This window comes from Gorilla gorilla, chromosome 14 (assembly GCF_029281585.2).
Source record: "Gorilla gorilla gorilla isolate KB3781 chromosome 14, NHGRI_mGorGor1-v2.1_pri, whole genome shotgun sequence".
Lineage (NCBI taxonomy): Eukaryota > Metazoa > Chordata > Mammalia > Primates > Hominidae > Gorilla > Gorilla gorilla.
In genome coordinates this window covers 73,653,564-73,670,312 of record NC_073238.2, presented here as the reverse complement: position 1 = coordinate 73,670,312, position 16,749 = coordinate 73,653,564, and the positions used below count along the sequence as shown (strand labels likewise).

The window sequence follows — 16,749 nt, the reverse complement described above, 5'->3', positions numbered from 1 at the left end:
GTTTAGTGGCCTGCCTTAACTCAGCATTTAATCCATTTTACCTGCCTAATAACTTAAGAAATGACTCCCAACTGAGAACATCAGATTCCTAGGATCTTCAAAGGTAGTGGTAAGAGTACTCCTGGTATTTAAAAAATAGTTAGCAATCTAATGAAAATCATAAATTTCAATGTGGTACTTGCGAATCCAAAGTCTAATTATTTTCTCTTTTATTAGTAAAAATAGAAGATATAAATGATTGTTTAATGTAATTTGGTATAGAAAATACCATATAGTGAGTTGAGAAGACAAATATTAAAAAAATCCTTTACTACCTTTTGAAAATGTTTGTATCAACTAATCTTCAGAATCACTAATGGCGCTTACTAGTTTTATCCCATAATTCAAACCCAGATCGAATGAAGTCTTGTATATTGCCTATGGTACATTCTCTTTTTTTTTTCCCTAGCTTTTAAGAAATTTAGTTTTAAGGCCTCTTTACTTTTTCAAAGTAGTTACATATACTTTGAGAACATGCATATTTGTCCCTTTGATGACTGCTGGCCTATAAATAACTCTTAAGTTACACGTATGTATATTTATGACTCAGGGTCAAGAGCATCCTGAAAAGTTATGAAAGTTAGAGAAGCAAATAGAGTCAGTCTGTCTAGGGCTTTAATAGGTGAAGGCCAGGTAAGGAGAACTAGGCTTGACTGGGAATTTATTCAAGGAATAAACGAATGATCAAGCAAACACTGGCAAGATATATAAGAAGTAGGTCAAAGTTCTGATGAAAAGAGCATTTTTTCCAGCAAAAATGGGAGATTGTGTATCTATGTCTGCTCTTTTTCAGATTTTGTTTGCTGTGGGAGGCAATAGGTAATTGGCCAATGCAAAAGTCATTATATAGCATGTTATAGATACTATTTCTATTTTTGGTTTTGTCTGTCTTATTTTATTCATGAAATGCTCTTTTATTAGTGCCGCATGTCCCCTTTAAAAACTTGACACTTCTGTTAGCAGAAAACCACCACTGATCTTTAAATATTTTCCCTTTTAACACCCACAGTTCGCCTTCACCCTGAAATGCTCAAGGGAGTCCACATTCCCTTATTATGAACTGTATGTTTCACCATGCTGCCTGGGTTGGAGATACATGTGAAAGAGGAGACTTATAAAAAGATAATTAGAGATATAGGTTTAGCTATCAACTCTGAAAGCTGAGGCATTGATAGAGTCAAAGGGTTTGGCAGCGGCATTTTTCCTAAAGTGGAGGCAAGCAGAGACCTAAAATGACCTTACATAGACTTTGTCCCTCCCGGGAAATGTGTGCAGCCCAATTGCTGGTTTCTGTTTCCATTTGCCCAAAGACTGAGATTTTCTCACTGTAATAAGGCTTCTTTCTCCATCCTGGCATAAATGGCAGCCATCCTGAGATCTTCAACAATGACTGAAATATTTGGGTGCATCAGGGACAACTGAAGAGGAGTTATTGGGTAATGTTATGGAGAACACAGGAGTAAAGGCATTAACTCAATTAAGTCATCTTTATTGTTGCTTGAGATTGTGAGTTCTGTGTGTGCATGTGCTTCTCTGTGTGTGTGCGTGGATGTGCATGTCTGGGTGTTTGTATCTTAGTAGCTAATATGAGTGAGAACAAAAGGCAACGACTTTTGTAATCAACCAATGGATGTGTCACTTGAGAGCCATAAGAGCTTCTGGCACCTCGCAGTAGGTTTGAGAGATCTGTCAGCCCAAAGGCTGACTCACTGTTTGTAAGCATTAAGTTAGACAAATGCATAAAGTCTAAATCTGGACAAAGTCAAAATTCTCAAAACTGAATGTTCTGATATTGGGAAATGATTTGTGGCAGGAAAAAAAATGTGAACTGTTATCACCAAATCCTGACAAAGCAGATCACAGTGCGATCGATTATAAGGTAGAACTTGCCAAAGTGAATTAACTGGTCCAGAGTTTGCAAATAACTGTTCAGAATACACATATATTTTTAGCAACCTGAAAATCCAAGGAACTAACCTATGAGCCAGAGAAAATTTTGAAAACCTGTAGACATTGAGATTGCATAAAGAATAGCTTCCACAACTAATTTCAAACCAGTCAGACTTAAGAGTTTCACCTCTTTATGAGATTTCCTGATGATTCTCCCATGTTCCAGATCTGCATTAATAAGTCTCAATGCCATTTTCACCTGGGTGGAGATTTGCTAATGTTGTTAACACAACACACATCAATGCCACTCACCATTTTCACCCCAGTTTGGCTCCTCCTCCTGACTTTTTGCTGATGGCTTCCAATATTCTTTTTTAGTCACAGAAGCTCAAGACCTCTGAGTGCTCTTTGATTTATCTCTCTCCTTTCCCCTATCACCAGTGATTCATCAGGGGCTGTCAATTCCTTCTCCCTACTGTCTCACACCACCCTTTCTTCTTGTACATTACCCTAGCCCTAGTTAACAGTCTTATTACTGCTTACCTAAACTACTGCTATAACTCTTCTCCCTGCCTCCAGTCTTGCTTCTAATCTACTCATTCTGCATTCGGCTGCCAAATTAATCTTCCTAAAGTACAGCTTTGATTATGTCACCCCTGCTCAATAACCTTCAAATCCCTCTTCTTTGCCTACCAAATAAAGTTCAAACTTTCTAGCTTTTGACATCATGATCTAGGCTTATTTTTACGGGTTTAGCATCAATGTTTTTCTCTTTTTGAAACTCTAACCAAACTGAGCAATTCCACATTCTGCAATCAACCCCAGAAACTTTCTTCTACAGGGTTTTAATATTTTTTTCCACATGGTATGATTTTAATGTTATCTATTACGATTCTCCTCAGCTCTTCAATGGTAGTTTTTTCTTTTACTGAAGGAGCTTGGACACACAGGCCTGGAGTGTCCACACGAGTGCATGTGAGGACCCTTAGGTTATGATTAGGAATAAGAGGTGGGAAAATAAAAGGAGAGGATGGAGCAGTAGGGGCAGAGCCAGGGGTAAGGAAGTCTGAAAAGTCTGAGAATTTTAATTTTTATTTGCTCTTTGAGGTCATTGTAAAATTAGGCTCATTATAGTAGGATGATAGTACATACTTGGTATAATAGTTTGTTAGTCTAATTTCTAAATATAAAGACATGTGACATGCAGGCCTCCAGCTATACTCTTGCTTTGTGCCTCACAAATGTTAGGAGCAGGCCTGCTTTTTATCTATGAAACGCAAGGCTTGAACACATTGCCTGTCATCTGGTAGATCTTTATTATTTGTTGACTATGGGATGCAGTGTGCTTTCCTTTCTTTGAAATTCCAGAAAATGTTTCATCTTTCCTGTGATGCTGATTACAGTCCTTAATAATTTCTTGCATTTTGTATGATTTGGCATCTACATGGTAATATCTATGAAAGAAATTTGTGCAATGCTATACATCCTACATTGTTTAAAGAGTAATAGAGGCTAAAAAATTGTTTACTGGATAAATAATAGAAACCCATGGCTTGTCTTAGAAGACATACATAGGCTGATCGGATTTGAGGGCTCCGAGATAGTTTAGACACTAACAAACTGATTCTAGAATAGTTAAATGACTTATCCAGGGCTCGTGACTTTTAGTTAGCAACTGTGGGCCTTGTATTTAAGCATTCTGATGCCCTGCTCTCCACGTGCAAGCTCTGTTAGCGCATTATGTTAAACATTAATCAGGAAATGTCATTAAGAAAGACATGACATTCATCCTAAGTATCTATAGCAGTATTCCCTTTTACTAATACTGCAGTCAATTTGATAAATAAACTCAGATAAAGATGCTAACTTTGTAAGGACTGAACATTTATAGAGGAGCCTAGTTTATTCAAATCCACAATTGATACACATTGAAAATTTAGCCAAGTGTACACAGTGTTGACATACAGTTTATCCAGAAGACAGAGGGATTATGTTGTAGCAGTTGTCTTCATAAAGATTTAGTACTAATATAATTTAGAACACCCAACCCCAATATATGTTTGTACAGGGCATTACTGTGAACAAATATTGTCAGATTATAACTAATTTCTACAGCAACATGGCACTTGAAAAGGGTTTACAATCCTAAAATCTGTTTAAGCATATAAAACACAAAGCATTTGTCCTTGGAGACATATCTATAGCTATACCTTTTTTTCCCATGTATTGCAATATACCTATCTAATGGGTGGAGATGGAGAAGCATAATATTTGAAATTATAATGGTCCAGAAGAGGAATCTCAATACTGGTCCTATAACACTTGCTAAGTCGATTATTTAGTAAAAGAAAAAGCAGAGTTGTATTTCATTGTTTCAAGCTGTTACCTAGAGAAAATCAGATTACAGTGTTTGGCAATGCATGCATATTATTTATGATAAGAAAACATCAGGTAACAGAAAGTTGTTTGTTAGAGGATATGATGTGGCAATCACTTCCAAGAGGAATATTTTCTTCTCACATGTTAATACTTGTGAAAGCACTTAGCCTAGGACTTGAATATATAAACTAAATTCTATCACTTTACTTCTAGTGCCGTTGTTCAGATATCCTTTCTTGTTGATAATATTCATACTTAAAGGAACAGAGATGGAGGTAGACATGCTTCTAAAACATGTGAATAACACTAGAAAGCTAGATATCTAGATATCTCACCTGATTCAACACATTAAAGTTATTTTTATCGAGAATGAGATTATAAGATCTGTTCATCTTGAAAAAAATAATACCTTAGCTTTTTGTTGTTATTAATTTTGACTGGATAATGCCAAAGTACAAAAGACAACAATGAAAATTTTTTTAAAAAAGTGAATCATATAAGGGAGTGTTCACATTTATAATTTCAGTCACACAGGTTCTAGAATAAAGTGTCCCTAGATTGTACTTAAGTATGAGCATTTTGAACCTGTAGAACAAAATGCATCCATTCTACAGTTATTTCCATCCTAGCGTAGCACTGCTGCAGCCTTGAAACAAGCCTTGAAACAAGGCTACAGGAGTGCTACACTAGGATGGAAATAACTGTAGAACGGATGCATTTCCAGGGCGTGTTTACAGCACACCTTGCAGAGACTGTGGCCCAGGGAAATGGAGCAGTGCTCTTTAGGGATTTGCGGGAGCACTGCCACATACCCCTCTCCTCCCTCCGGCAGCAACCCTGTTTCCAGCTAGGTGACTGCTATCCTGAGGTTTCTTAGCTCAGCTTGCCATCTCAGGTGTCAGACTGCACGCCTGCTGGGAAGCGGTTACGTGAGCCTCAGGAGGCTCCTGTGCAAATCCGGGGAACTACTAATTGTGTCTCTTGCCATCTAACTTAGACACCTGCTTCCTTTTCACTTGACTGATCTCCACCTATGCCTCGAGACTAATGGCCTGTGTGATCTCATCTTTTTCTGTTACCTTCCAGGATTGCAATTAAATTATATCCTGGTATGCTATTTGCCATCGAGAAGAATTTAATATCAATGGTGGACCTCACTGCTAAATATTCAGATATCAGGGTATAAAAAGGCTTTTTCGTAAGGCAGAACTAAAAAAATCTCAAGTTCAGATGAAACAGCACAGTTCATCTTAATGTCTCAAAGTCCTGCTCAATTAAATATTATTTGCTGAAAATATTAAGTAATGAATAATGAAATTATATATACAATAATTTCATATACAATATGACACAACATAAAGAAAAATTTTAAAAGGTGATAAATGCCAACATGGATGCATACTTATAACTGTGCTATTGGTAGCCTCTGTTTGAATATTTTCTCTTCTACTGATTTTAAAGTGTGACTTTATGCAAGTTACTTAACATCTTTGTTTCTTACATCCTTATTTGTAAAACTGTCAATAATAATGGTACTTATTCCATAGGGCTGTTATGAGGCTTAAATGAGTTAACATATTTAAAATACTTAGAAAATTGTCTGGCACATAAAAAGTGTCAAATAACCATTTTTTTGAAAATGTTATTTTTGTTCTACTTTCTCCAATTACTTTTCCTAATAATCTTTTTGTTTCAATTATATTTTGATTATATTTAATTTTACAATGAAGTATTATAAATGGTTTGTGAGTAATGTTTTTCTAAACAATATTTTAAGGAGCTAAATAATTTCTAGTTGAACGTAGGTATTGTAACTTATTTAACCATTTTCTGATTGCTGGATAGCTAGATTGTCTCCTGTCCCATGTTGCAATATATAATGAATCAATATACCTCTTTGTCGATAAAAATCGTTTCATACTTGAATTAATCTAGAAATATAATTCCCATGTTTAAGGGTAAGAATATTTTCAGATTTTATGTAATTAATGTATTTATTTATTAACTTATTCAAGTCAAACAGTATCCAGCTTTATTAAAGATACTTTCCATAAACAGTCATGATATTTCAGGCAGGACATGGGCAAACAATCCTTAACAGTATACAACTTTTAAACTTCCTTCTTCAACGGACTACCAAAAATCAGAAAGCCACTATAAAACCCAATGAAGTCTCCATTTGATGCTCTGAACAGGGAAAGTTTAGAGTGAGGGTTGACATCTCACATTTAGCATGTTGTTTACAACTTTTCACAAGTCGACGCTGACTTTTAGGAAGTGAAATAAAAATGGCAGAATTCATGTGAAGACCCACAATCTAGAAACAGAACCACTGATTTTTGAGGGGCACCATCTCAGTGGCAGCACCAGAAAGTCCGGATTGCCTGGCACCCTTGTAATCAATTATTGGAGGTCAGGTCCCAACAGGTGTCTGGGTTTAAATGAGTTAAGTCTTTGCTGAAGGTGGAAAGGGAGAAGAGGACATGAAAAGAATTTGTTTTTCCATACCACAAGGCATTTGTGCCAAGGTGGCTGCGTGTGGTCAAAGTCAAGTAGAAGGGAATCCCTTCTCCTGGGAGCCAAGAAAAGTCTCTCAGAGCTAGAGGGGAAAGGGATTTTCCCCATATTAATCCAGCTTCAGAAACATTCTATTAGTGACATTTGCCCCTCCCCCAAAAAACAGTAAAGTGTTCTGTGTGCTAACATAGTGTATTAGTCAGTTCTCACACCGCTTTGAAGAAATACTCCAGACTGGAAAATTTATAAAGGAAAGAGGTTTAACTGACTCACAGTTCCACATGGCTGGGGAGGCCTCAGGAAACTTACAATCATGGCAGAAGGCACAGCAGAAGCAGGCACCTTCTTCACAGGGTGGCAGGACGGATTGAGTGCAAGCAGGGGAAATTCCAGACCCTTATAAAACCATTAGCCCTCCTGAGACTCACTTACTATTAGGAGAACAGCATGGAAGAAACCGCCCCTATGATCCAATTACCTCTACCTGGTCCTGCCCTTGACACGTAGGGATTATGGGGACTACAATTCAAGATGAGATTTTGGATAGGGACACGGCAAAACCACATCACAAAGCTTAACAGAAAAGTAAACAAAATTCTGTGTTTTAATAAAACTTGATAAAAAATAGTATTTCAAACTGTACAGTCATCAGAAGCACACAGTTACCAAAAATGCACACACTTCATGTGGCATCTCCAGCACCTTCAGCTTTCCGTGCCTGGTCTGCGTTAGCATCTCCACGTTCTGCAGGGTTATCTCCTTTCTTGCCAGTGTCAGCTTTTCCCTTTTTCCCTTTAGGTGGCTCCTCTCCGTTCTTTGCAGGAGCCTTTTTAGGCTTGGGCTCTGGCTTTGGAGGAGCAGGTTTAGCAGACAGCTTTGTGATTCCTCTGTGGTTCTTCCTTCACCTTGGCTTTAATCTCCCTTCAGCATCCCTTTCAGCCTTTTTCTTGGCCACGGTGGCAATGGTGGTGGGACGTAGAGATTAGACGTGGGATGCAGCTGCACAGTGGGCTTTGGTTGGTCTGGGGGTTGTTCTCACCTCTTCTTCTTCCTGCTGCTCCTATTCATTTATTTTTAATATTTCATGATTATTATTTTTAGGCTAGTCAAGTGAAGTGGGGCAGTGAAGAGGGATTTTTAAAAAATGTTTCATTTTCTAAAATGTAGTGGCACTTTATATTGCCACTCACTATATCTGATCATACAAATTTAGATGAGACCTCAATAACACAATGTGATTATGGTTCAATTTATTTATTTTATTAGAAAATAGGGAAAATTTATTTTATAAATATCTACCCGTGCTGAATGTCCTCTGTTTCAAAGAATGGGGCCTGGTCAAGAAGGAAGTACATGAAATGTCTAATTAAAACTTAAGCACATTAAGGTTAAATACTGAACATCACTTTTCTAACATGGAGCTCAAAGTTTCTCATGCTCTTAATTCCTATTAACTCCTATCTTAGTTTAATGATTTTCCAATATCGTTTTAAAGATTTGCAATTGAGCATTTTGGATTGTTCTACAGCTCTCATTTCAAAATCTGCTTAGTGGTTACTGTTTCCATGCAATTTTATTGCAGATTTCACTTCTTCATTCACTCAACAAATATTTCTTGAGCTTCGCTGGTTCTTAATGTGTCCAGAATTGGTTTCTTTTGGTGGGTTCTTGGTCTCGCTGACTTCAAGAATGAAGCCGTGGACCCTCACGGTGTTACAGTTCTTAAAGATGGTGTGTCCAGAGTTTGTTCCTTCAGATGTTCGGATGTGTCTGGAGTTTTTTCCTTCCGGTGGGTTCGTGGTCTCGCTGACTTCAAGAGCGAAGCCGCAGACTTTCGCAGTAAGAGTTACAGCTCTTAAAGGTGGTGCAGACCCAAAGAGTGATCAGCAACAAGATTTATTGTGAAGAGCATAAGAACAAAGCTTCCATAACATGGAAGGGTACCAGAGCAGGTTGCGGCTGCTGGCTCCTGAGGCCAACTTTTATTCCCTTATTTGGCCCCACCCACATCCCGCTGATTGGTCCATTTTACAGAGTGCTGATTGGTGCGTTTTTACAGAGTGCTGATTGGGGCATTTACAATCCTTTAGCTAGACACAAAAGTTCTCCAAGTCCCCACCCAACCCAGAAGCCCAGTTGGCTTCACCTCTCACTAGGTTCTAGGGATACAGAACTGAATAAGTAATGATCCTTGTCCTCAAAGAATTCTCCATGGGAGAGGGAGGTGATCCATAGAGGGCTCTCTGTAGTAGGTGATGTGAGATTTGAGCGATAAGAAATTGTCTAGTTAAAAAGGGTGCGATGAAAGACACTTCAGAAGCAGAGATAGAATGCTATAACTTCATGTCTTGCACTGAAAAATTTGTTTCTATTTTCCTCAAACATTTTCTATTAAAAACTAAATACCATTTGCTAATTCTGCCAAAATGGTGTTAGCATACATTATAGGTTATGTTCTGAGGCTTATGGGGGTTGTGTGATAACAGATACTTTTATGCTTAATTCCTCCCATTGGCAAGATTGATTTTCTAAAGTGAAATCAGGGCAAGAAGGTGATTATTAGTAATATCTTCTGGTATTGAAATTTCCTCTGGATTTTAAATTTCCAAACCTTCTCCAAGTGTAAGCAGATGGGGACGGTCTCTAGGCACTACAGTCTCCTGCGTTACAGCCTGTTTTTCTTCCTAACTCTATATAAAACACGGTCACTTCGTCAACTAAAACCAACTTCTGACAAACCCCAACAACTTATAAATAAATACAAAGAAACATTCCTCCTTACTATATTAAAGTCTCCACTCCCCCCAAAACTATAACTTTATTACCATAACATACAACCTATGTACCGACATAATTCACTACATCTACACTACCAAAGTCCCTCCTCTGCATTTAGTAACTCACCTCCTCCCCTCTCCATCACCCCATAAAAACCTTCTATCAGTTTCCCTCATTAAAACACTACTTTAAAAATGCTGCCATTACTCTCCTTACTTATAACAAATAAAACTCCTATTAATCAAAACCAACATTCTCATAAAAATCATTAATTACTCACCAACCAAACAAATCCCCAATTTTTCAAATTACACAGCTGTTATAAATTTCACCTCCATTTCCCTACCTCCCTGAATCCTGTGTATCTTTAAATGGGTTATATAATGCAACTGTAAATACAAAATCTTTATCCTGAGTTTGGAAATTGGTTCTAATTATAACATTTTCTATCATTGTAATCTAGGATGAGCAACATGTCAGTCTTGACCATTAGTACAATCTAAGATTGGCAGTTTTAGAAAATAAAAATATGATATAGAACACCTAGTTAAATTTGAATTCCAGATTTAAAAAAGAATACTTTTTAGTGTGAGTGTATACCCAGCAATAATTGGGACATACTTATGCTGAAAAAAAGTATTCACTGATTATCTGAAATTGAAATGGAACTGGTTGCCCTGTATTACACTGGCCACTCGAATCCAATTCTTACACAGAACTCACTTAAGCCACCCATACCATGGCTTCTTACTCTTTATTTTACCTTCCAAGAGCTAAGTGTTCCGCATAAGAGAGCTCCTCCTGAGTGGAAACGAGCACTGGACCCATCTAAATAGTAACATGGAGAGGAGGAAGAGTAGTGACAACATACAAAAGAAAGTACGTCTTGAGAAAGAAAAAGCTTCCCTACTTCATTCCTCCTCCAGAAACTCCACCTTTCTGCAAACTGTTTTTGAGCACTAAAAGTGGCTCAGAGACGAGTCCTATCATCAAAGACACATTTCCCCAGATTCTTTCACCTGTTACCATTGCAGAATAAACCAGAACAGACATAGAAGTGAAATGAAAGGAAAAATACCTCCTTAGATTACCTCATTGCTAAGAAAGTGAAAAATAACAACCAGAATATTTCCCAAAGAAGTGCTCTGCTAAAGTGCAACATCTGGGATTTACATGAGTTAAGATGTAGGTAGGCAGTGTGTATAAGGCCCCTGATATATTCAACTTGACCTCTTACAGGGTATAATTGTAGAGAGAAGTAGTAATTGCAACTATAAAGAGTCTTTGCCAGTGACAAGTTCCAGAGTGGCCTAAATCATAGAGGCAGAACTGTGTACCCAGCACCAAGGGAACAAAGCCAGACAGGAATGAAAGCATGGCATTATGTACCTGGGCAGTGGGTGGGGCTACATGGCAAGAGAGTTTTCACTTGTGCATGACCTAACTTTAGGGTACAGATGGCCTTTAAGTTTCTAAAGATATTTAACCACAGAAAGAAGAAAGCTTGTATTCACCTATCACCCTGAGCAAAGAGTTAGCAGATGAAACCACAGGTGTTTTTACTCAGAAGAATATGAGGGGAAGACTTAGTCGGTTCAATGCTTCATTTCTTCATCATAAAAGTCTCTAGTCAAGGACATCCCTAGACCTTTATAGATTTTATACAATATTCAGTGTTTAAAAGAAACTTTTCCACTGCTTCTTTCTATTCTTAGATATTTATACTTAACCCAATTAAGCCTAACAATTATAAGTACACTATACACTGTACAATATGTATCTTCAGTGTGGGCTTGTAAATACTTGAACATTTTTATTAACAAAATACTAGAGTCTTTTATTTATTGTAGCTAAATAATTGTATGCTCTACTCTCTCATTTCTTGTGCAAAGAAAATCACCTATGCAAAGACTGAAAAAATTATACAGTACACCGCCTTTTCGAGTCTAAGAGAGGAAACTAAATTAAAAGCTCAAAATAGAGAATCATAATGGAAAAAGACTTGCAATACATAATACTGTCATTAAATACTCATCTAAATGATTTTATATATATTATAATTGTGTATCAATATTTTTAAAATAAATTTTTTTACTAAATTACAGTGATATAGACAGGAAGCAGTGAAAGGGGTAGGAAGAACTGTAAAAAGGAATGGAACAAAAAAGGCATCTCAGTTTTGCCATTGACAAAATATGCAAATAAAATTATAATTTTGAAAATTTAAAATTGTATACCTTCCATATTCCTGAAACTTTAATAAAAACTGTACCATGCCAAAAAAGACAGAATAGGAAGAATAAAAACAAAGATGTTCAAAGTCTCAAGGGGCATTTATAAAATGTATTCTTGTTCTTAAAAAAGGCTTTGTACTTGTCTCAATAGTCTAAGTATGCTACATTCTATAAAGCTAAAAGTAATACTAAGACTTTAAACAAAGTTAACCATTTAGAAATTAAAAATAGTTTCTGAATAACTAGTTAGTAAAAATGGAGCTCAAAACTAGTGTTGTGAGCCTTGACATATCTTTTGTGAATGTCATTTCCATTCAAGCGACTGTCAAAACTTACGGAATTAGTAATGGTCAGATATAAAATAAACGCGCAAAAATCAATTACATTTCAAACCAGTGGCAACCATTAGAAGACATAATGGCAATCATTGTTTACACTCAGTAGCAACCAAAACACTTATGTATTATTTAAAATAACCCTAAAAAGAAAATGGGTAAGACCTATAGGGAGAACTTGATAAAACTTTACTGAGAAAAAATGAAATATTTAGCTACGTGGAGAGCTATACCATGTTTCTGAATGCAAAGGCTGAATAATGGAAAGAGTCCTTTTCTTTCCCAATTAATGTGTAGGATTATAATGGGACAAAATGCTCTTAGAAAACACTTGACCTCCCTATATTCCTTACTGCTCATATAATTTTGATTCTACCTATGCTTCTACTATCAAATAGAATTATTAAGAATTTTCTGGGAACATATCTTGAGTAATATTACTGAATCATTAAGCAACAATTGTTCAATTATGTTTTGGAATACCATATGCCAGATTAAAACGTGTGTGTGTGTGTGTGTGTGTGTGTGTGTGTGTGTGTGTAAGGGAGTGGGCGCAAAAACCCTTGATGTTTTCTACTAGGAAAAAATGGAGAAAGATAAGGGATTTCTGATAAGGGATAGTTTGCTCAGAAGATAATTCCTTTTATTGCTTGTACACATTGCTTAAAATCTTGAGAAGCTTTTCGGGCAGATACCTGGACACTTACAACCTAAGCCTCTTTGCTTGGGATGCACTAATGAAATAAAACTCGCCTTATTATTTTATGATACAATACAGAATTCTGTTAGTTTGCTTTGTATCTCCTATTGTCACATGGTTAATTACTATTTTAGATGTTTGTTTAGGTTTTTCTAATGTGTTTTCTCCAATGCATTCTAATCTTTTTGAGGCAGGAATCATATCTCATTCACCACTGTATTCATAGCTTCTGACAAAGAGGCTGAACAAATTACTCCTGGTAACTCAAGAGTATTTATTAAATCAATGAATGAATAAATGAGTAAGTGAGTAAATAAGTAATAAAGAGATAGGCTATTTTGTAGGTGGTATGAAAAAAATTGGCTCTTTGGGAAAAAAAAACCTCTAAAAATCGCATTTTTCCTTAAACAACATAGATTTGTAATCCCAATACACAGAAAGGGTGGATAGATTGCCACCTGACTTTGATAATATATTTTGTGTAGTCTGTCTGCAATTACTGACTACCTGTTTTTCATGAAATTTACTCTGGGGAGACCTGAAGGCACTTTCTTCTGCACTCCTCAGGATCAGCTGAAACTAAGGAGGAAAAAGAAGGTATCACTGAATCACTGAACTGCGTGTCTACAGACACTTACCACACATATTAGGATTTCCTGGAAGGGAAAATTAACTGTTGTTTTAGCCTTAACTTAATGATCACTGAGACAGAAACCCTCACCTGTAACACTTGTCACAAATATGCTTTGTTCTTGAGCAACTATATATACCAAGGATGCTCCAGTGAAGAGGGAACAGTGTGAGGAACCACATCCCTACCTGTTCACGTTTGTGCCTTTGAGTAATCTGCTCTCCCCATTAAGTGTGGTGGTGACTTGTCGAGGAAGCTTCCCTATCTCCTCCTAGGTTATCCAGCTGGGACCCTATAAATTAGGATGACAAAAATACATTAACAAGAGAAAAAAGGAAGTTTATTTATATGTGCATCCTGCAGACACAGGAGTACTCAGAAGTAAGAAACTCTACAAAAAGTAAAAAAATCAGCCAGGCATGGTGGTGCACACCTGTAGTCCCAGATACTTGGGAGGCCAATTTGGGAGGATTGTTTGAGTCCAGGAGATTGAGGCTGCAGTGAGCCATGATCGCATCACTGCACCCCAGCCTGGAAGACAGAGCATGACCCTGCCTCAAAAAATTTTTAAAAAGGAAATTTCTGCCAGGGAGTTTGAAGTGGGTGGAGCCCACTGCAGCTCCACAAAGCCACTGTGGCCAGGCTGCCACTCTAGATTTCTCCTCTCTGAGCAGGGCATCTCTGAAGGAAAGGCAGCAGCCCCAATCAGGGGCTTACAGATAAAACCGCCAACTCCCTGGAAACAGAGCACCTGAGGGAAGGGGCAGCTGTGGGCGCAGCTTCAGCAGACTTAAATGTTCCTGCCTGCCAGCTCTGAAGAGAGCAGTAGATCTCCCAGCACAGTGCTTGAGCCCTGCTAAGGGACAGACTGCCTCCTCAAGTGGGTACCTGATCTCCGTGCCTCCTGACTGGGAGATGCCTCCTGACTGGGAGACACCTCCCAGCAGGGGTCCACAGACAGCTCATACAGGAGATCTCTGGCTGGCATCTGGTGGGTGCCCCTCTGGGAAGAAACAGACAGCAATTTTGCTGTTCTGCAGCCTCTGCTGGTGATACCCAGGCAAACAGGGTCTGCAGTGGACCTCCAGCGAACTCCAGCAGACCTGCAGCAGAAGGGCCTGACTGTTTGAAGAAAAACAAACAAACAGAAAGGAATAGTATCAACATCAACAAAAAGGACATCCACTCAGAAATTGCATCCGAAGGTCACCAGCATCAAAGACCAAAGGCAGATAAATCCACGAAGATGAGGAAAAAAACAGGGCAAAAAGGCTGAACATTCCAAAAACCAGAACACCTCTTCTCCTACAAAGGATCACAACTTCCAGCCAGCAAGGGAACAAAACTGGACAGAGAATGAGTTTGATGAATTGACAGAAGTAGGCTTCAGAAGGTGGGTAATAACAAACTCCTTCAAGCTAAAGGAGCATGTTCTAACTCAATGCAAGGAAGCTAAGAACCTTGAAAAAAGTTAGAGGAATTGCTAACTAGAATAATCAGTTTAGAGAAGAACATAAATGACCTGATGGAGCTGAAAAACACAGCATGAGAACTTTGTGAACCATACACGAGTATCAATAGCTCAATCAACAAGCAGAGGAAAGGATATCAGAGATTGAAGATGAACTTAATGAAATAAAGTGTGAAGACAAGATTAGAGAAAAAAGAATGAAAAGGAACAAACAAAGCCTCCAAGAAATATGGGACTATGTGAAAAGACCAAGTTTACATTTAATCAGTGTTCCTGAAAGTGATGGGGAGAATGGAACCCAGTTGGAAAACATTCTTCAGGATATTATCCAGGAAAACTTCCCCAACCTAGCAAGACAGGCCAACATTCAAATTCAGGAAATATGGAGAACACCACAAGGAATACTCCTTGAGAAGAGCAACCCCAAGACATATAATTGTCAAATTCACCAAGGTTGAAATGAAGGAAAAAATGTTAAGGGCAGCCAGAGAGAAAGGTCGGATTACCCACAAAGGGAAGCCCAACAGACTAAAACAAAACTGGACAGAGAATGAATTTGATGAATTGACGGATCTCTCTGCAGAAACCCTACAAGCCAGAACAGAGTGGGGGCCAATATTCAACATTCTTAAAGAAAAGAATTTTCAGTCCAGAATTTCATATCCAGCCAAACTAAGCTTCATAAGCGAAGGAGAAATAAAATTCTTTGCAGACAAGCAAATGCTGAGAGATTTCATAACCACCAGGCCTGCCTTACAAGAGCTCCTGAAGGAAGCACTAAATATGGAAAGAAAAAACCAGTACCAGCCACTGCAAAAACACATACAGGCTCGGCCAGGTGTGGTGGCTTACGCCTGTAATCCCAGCACTTTGGGAAGCCAAGGTGGGTGGATCACAAGGTCAGGAGATCGAGACCATCCTGGCTAACACGGTGAAACCCCATCTCTAATAAAAATACAAAAAATTAGCTGGGTGTGGTGGCGGGCGCCTGTAGTCCCAGCTACTCGGGAGGCTGAGGCAGGAGAATGGCATGAACCTGGGAGGCAGAGCTTGCAGTGAGTCAAGATCGCACCACTGCACTCCAGCCGGGGTGGCAGAGCAAGACTCTGTCTCAAAAACAAACAAACAAACAAGCAAAAAAAAACCACACATAGGCTCAAAATAAAGGGATGAAGGAATATTTACCAAGCAAATGCAAAGCCAAAAAAAAAAAAAAAAAGCAGGGTTGCAATCCTAGTCTCTGATAAAACAGACTTCAAACCAGAAAGATCAAAAAAGACAAAGAAGGGCATTACATAATGGTAAAGGGATCAATGCAACAAGAAGAGCTAACTATCCTAAATATATATGCACCCAATACAGGATCACCCAGATTTATACAGCAAGCTCTTAGAGACCTGCAAAGAGACTTATACTCCCACACAATAATAGTTGGAGACTTTATCACCCCACTGTCCATATTAGACAGATCAATGAGACAGAAAATTCACAAGGATATTCAGGACTTGAACTCAGCTCTGGAAATTTCTGAACCCCTCCCCACCAAAGGAGTGGTTAGAATTTGGGGTCGATATACCTAACTTCCTAGGGAAAAGAGGAGATGAAAGAGCACTTACGGAAAAGCAAGTGAGTATTTGGTCTCTCAAGAAATTACATGGGAATGTGTTAGTTTGTGACAATGTCTGTCTGGATGTGGTGTCCAAGAAGAATAAAGTTGCCCCCAGGGAAGGGATTTATGACAACTTAGTTCTTTTTAGTTCTTTTGGGAAGCTAGG

General features: G+C 38.1%; 1 protein-coding gene across 2 annotated transcripts in view; it reads right to left on the bottom strand.

Annotated features, from left to right (window-relative positions):
• Nucleotides 1-16,749, bottom strand: part of LOC129526204 (uncharacterized) — a 254,970-nt gene that overhangs the window by 95,568 nt on the left and 142,653 nt on the right. Inside the window, exon 3 of one of the 2 annotated variants that reach the window (XM_063697397.1) lies at nucleotides 13,360-13,795. The exons of the other annotated variant lie outside the window; for it this stretch is intronic. The gene's annotated coding sequence lies outside the window, so the exon portion shown is untranslated. Of the gene's footprint in view, nucleotides 1-13,359; nucleotides 13,796-16,749 lie in introns of those variants that run through there. 2 annotated transcript variants of the gene reach the window in all.